This window comes from Tasmannia lanceolata, unplaced genomic scaffold (assembly GCF_043159265.1).
Source record: "Tasmannia lanceolata isolate RefF3 unplaced genomic scaffold, GAP_Taslan_0.1 ptg000600l, whole genome shotgun sequence".
Lineage (NCBI taxonomy): Eukaryota > Viridiplantae > Streptophyta > Magnoliopsida > Canellales > Winteraceae > Tasmannia > Tasmannia lanceolata.
The window spans coordinates 10,001-15,000 of NW_027519272.1; positions in this window are offsets into that span (position 1 = coordinate 10,001).

Below are 5,000 nucleotides of genomic sequence, written 5' to 3' on the forward strand. Positions count from 1 at the left end.
GTGCCCAAGGCAAGTGCGCAAGGCTCGTGCCCAAAGCTAGTGCGCAAGGCTTGTGTGCAAGGCTACTGCGATGGGCCAGTGCCCAAGGCTTGTGAGCAAGGCTTGTATGCATGGCTTGTGTGCAAGGCTAGCGTCCAAGGCTTGTGCGCATGGCTTGTGCGCAAGGCTTGTGTCCAAGGCTTTTGTGCAAGGCTCGTGCGCAAGGCTAGTGTGCAAGGCTTGTGCGCATTGGCAGGTAGCCCACCAGCATGCACGATCCAAATGCCACTCACGCGACAACACGGTGCCAAGCCGGGCATGGTGTGCACTCAAAACCAATCAACGGACAGAGGTCATGCGTCATGGGGGGGATCTAGCAAGGCCATGGGGAAGGTCATGGAGGACCTTGGAAGCAAGCGCAAGACGAGAGCGAATCGAACAAGGGGCCAGGACGGGGCCTTGTGCCCATGGTCTTCGCAAGACAGCGTCCAAGGCACCCGAAAGCCCAAGGGAACCCAAACCCGGCCGACACTTGCAATCGCACATGCTCTCTGCAACACACCATCAATGCCGCCCAACGGGGCCAGCACGAGCAGTCCTCCGCGGTCCCCTGGCCCTGCGCACGTTTGTCTTCGAAACCGAGCATCAATGCCACAGAAAGTGCCGGGGCGCCAGCTGGAGCCATCATCCGCGTTGCCATGGCTCGCTTGGCCTTGGCTTGCCAGGCCCCGACACGAGCAATCGCGCATTTTCTTTGCAACCGACCATCAATGCCGCCCAACGGGGCCAGCACGAGCAGTCATCCGCGGTCCCCTGGCCCTGCGCACGTTTGTCTTTGAAACCGAGCATCAATGCCACAGAAAGTGCCGGGGCGCCAGCTGGAGCCATCATCCGACGTGCCATGGCTCTGGTCCCATGGTCTTCGCAACCGAGCATTCGTGACACCCGCGGGGCCAGGACACCAACCCTTCCGACACGAGCATTCGCGCATGTTCTTTGGCCACACAACGGCGCCAGCACGAGCAAAATCATCCGCGGTGCGGTGGCCTTGCACGGCCTTTTGTCTTTGGAACCAACCATCAGTGCCACGGGAAGTGCCGGAGTCCCGGCATCCGCGGTGCCAAGTCATTGCGCCCTTGGTCTCTGCAGCGGGGCATGCCGGGCACTCCCAACCATTGCAAGCAAGCAAGCAAGCAAGAAAGAAAGTAAGTAAGTAAGTAAGTATTACATATAGGGGCGGGACATGCGGGGAGATCTGCGAAACGTGCATTACGGGGCACACGCGTACCTACCGGGGCATACCGACCCCTATTGGGGCACACGTGTGCATATCGGGGCATACCGGGCCTATCGGGGCACACGCCGCAAGGCTCGTGCCCAAAGCTAGTGCGCAAGGCTTGTGTGCAAGGCTACTGCGATGGGCCAGTGCCCAAGGCTTGTGAGCAAGGCTTGTATGCATGGCTTGTGTGCAAGGCTAGCGTCCAAGGCTTGTGCGCATGGCTTGTGCGCAAGGCTTGTGTCCAAGGCTTTTGTGCAAGGCTCGTGCGCAAGGCTAGTGTGCAAGGCTTGTGCGCATTGGCAGGTAGCCCACCAGCATGCACGATCCAAATGCCACTCACGCGACAACACGGTGCCAAGCCGGGCATGGTGTGCACTCAAAACCAATCAACGGACAGAGGTCATGCGTCATGGGGGGGATCTAGCAAGGCCATGGGGAAGGTCATGGAGGACCTTGGAAGCAAGCGCAAGACGAGAGCGAATCGAACAAGGGGCCAGGACGGGGCCTTGTGCCCATGGTCTTCGCAAGACAGCGTCCAAGGCACCCGAAAGCCCAAGGGAACCCAAACCCGGCCGACACTTGCAATCGCACATGCTCTCTGCAACACACCATCAATGCCGCCCAACGGGGCCAGCACGAGCAGTCCTCCGCGGTCCCCTGGCCCTGCGCACGTTTGTCTTCGAAACCGAGCATCAATGCCACAGAAATTGCCGGGGCGCCAGCTGGAGCCATCATCCGCGTTGTCATGGCTCGCTTGGCCTTGGCTTGCCAGGCCCCGACACGAGCAATCGCGCATTTTCTTTGCAACCGACCATCAATGCCGCCCAACGGGGCCAGCACGAGCAGTCATCCGCGGTCCCCTGGCCCTGCGCACGTTTGTCTTTGAAACCGAGCATCAATGCCACAGAAAGTGCCGGGGCGCCAGCTGGAGCCATCATCCGACGTGCCATGGCTCTGGTCCCATGGTCTTCGCAACCGAGCATTCGTGACACCCGCGGGGCCAGGACACCAACCCTTCCGACACGAGCATTCGCGCATGTTCTTTGGCCACACAACGGCGCCAGCACGAGCAAAATCATCCGCGGTGTGGTGGCCTTGCACGGCCTTTTGTCTTTGGAACCAACCATCAGTGCCACGGGAAGTGCCGGAGTCCCGGCATCCGCGGTGCCAAGTCATTGCGCCCTTGGTCTCTGCAGCGGGGCATGCCGGGCACTCCCAACCATTGCAAGCAAGCAAGCAAGCAAGAAAGAAAGTAAGTAAGTAAGTAAGTATTACATATAGGGGCGGGACATGCGGGGAGATCTGCGAAACGTGCATTACGGGGCACACGCGTACCTACCGGGGCATACCGACCCCTATTGGGGCACACGTGTGCATATCGGGGCATACCGGGCCTATCGGGGCACACGCGTACATACCGGGGCATACCGAGCCCTACTGGGGCACACGTGCGCATATCGGGGCGTACCAAGCCTATCGGGGCATACGCATGTATCCCAAGGCATACCGAGTCTATCCGGGCATACGCGTTCATACCGGGGCGTAACGGGCCTATCGGGGCATACTTGGGCATATCCGGGCAAAAAATGCCCAAAACTTGCGCAACCTTGGCAACCGTGGTCCATTCCTCTCTATATGCCTAGCCTTGCCAACCGTGGTCCATTCCTCACTATATGCCATGGCCTTGTGCCCATGGTCTTCCCAAGACAGCGTCCAAGGCCCCCGGAAGGCCAAGGGAGCCCAACCCAGCAATGCCCTGCTATGGCAAGCCAAGGCCAAGCATTCCGGTGCCTATCCGGGCAAAAATGCAATTCCTCTCTATATGCCTAGCCTTGGCAACCGTGGTCCATTCCCCACCATATGCCATGGCCTTGTGCCCATGGTCTTCCCAAGACAGTGTCCAAGGCGCCCGGAAGGCCAAGGGAGCCCAACCCAGCAATGCCCTGCTTTGGCAAGCCAAGGCCAAGCATTCCGGTGCCTAACCTTGGCAACCGTGGTCCTTTCCTCACCATATGCCATGGCCTTGTGCCCATGGTCTTCGCAAGACATCGTCCAAGGCGCCCAAAAGGCCAAGGGAGCCCAACCCAGCAATGCCTTGCTAGGACAAGCCAAGGCCAAGCATTCCGGTGCCTATCCGGGCAAAAACGCCCAAAGCATGCCCATTCCTTAGCCTATCCAGGCAAAAACGCCCAAAATCTGCACATTCTAGTGCCTATCCGGGCAAAAACGCCCACCAGCATGCCACCCTCCTATAGGGTTTGCGCAACCAACCAGCCTAACCACCAGTGGCAACCAAAGGTGCTGTTAGCGACGACTTCTGAAGACGCAACGAGACGCGACGTGTTTGCGCCCAGACGCGACGAGACGATGCGGGATCTGCGCCCAAGAATGCCTAGACCCGTCGACTTGATGCGGGATCAGCTCGCCCAAGCATGCCTAGTGTGCAAGGCCTGTGTGCAAGGCTAGTGTCCAAGGCTAGTGTGCAAGGCTCATGTGGAACGCTAGTGCGCAAGGCTAGTGCCCAAGGCTTGTGTGCCAGGCCCGTGTGCAAGGCTAGTGTCCAGGGCTTGTGTGCATTGCTTGAGTGCAAGGCTTGTGTGCATTGCTCGAGTGCATGGCTTGTGTGCAAGGGTTGTGCGCAAGGCTAGTGTGCGGGGCTTGTGCGCATGGCTAATGTGCACGGCTTGTGTGCATGGCTACCGTGCAAGGCTAGTTTGCATGGCTAGGGTGCAAGGCTCGCATGCGAGGCTAGTGTGCAAGGCTGCGTGCAAGGGAAGCGTGCAGGGCGAGTGTGCGAGGCCACTGTGCACGGCGCCAGCACTAGCGAGCCATCATCCGCGTTGCCATGGCTCGCTTGGCCTTGGCTTGCCAGGCCCCGACACGAGCAATCGCGCATTTTCTTTGCAACCGACCATCAATGCCGCCCAACGGGGCCAGCACGAGCAGTCATCCGCGGTCCCCTGGCCCTGCGCACGTTTGTCTTTGAAACCGAGCATCAATGCCACAGAAAGTGCCGGGGCGCCAGCTGGAGCCATCATCCGACGTGCCATGGCTCGCTTGGCCTTGGCTTGCCGGGCCCCGACACGAGCAATCGCGCATTTTCTTTGCAACCGACCATCAATGCCGCCCAACGGGGCCAGCACGAGCAGTCATCCGCGGTCCCCTGGCACTGCGCACGTTTGTCTTTGAAACCGAGCATCAATGCCACAGAAAGTGCCGGGGCGCCAGCTGGAGCCATCATCCGACGTGCCATGGCTCTGGTCCCATGGTCTTCGCAACCGAGCATTCGTGACACCCGCGGGGCCAGGACACCAACCCTTCCGACACGAGCATTCGCGCATGTTCTTTGGCCACACAACGGCGCCAGCACGAGCAAAATCATCCGCGGTGCGGTGGCCTTGCACGGCCTTTTGTCTTTGGAACCAACCATCAGTGCCACGGGAAGTGCCGGAGTCCCGGCATCCGCGGTGCCAAGTCATTGCGCCCTTGGTCTCTGCAGCGGGGCATGCCGGGCACTCCCAACCATTGCAAGCAAGCAAGCAAGCAAGAAAGAAAGTAAGTAAGTAAGTAAGTATTACATATAGGGGCGGGACATGCGGGGAGATCTGCGAAACGTGCATTACGGGGCACACGCGTACCTACCGGGGCATACCGACCCCTATTGGGGCACACGTGTGCATATCGGGGCATACCGGGCCTATCGGGGCACACGCGTACATACCGGGGCATACCGAGCCCTACT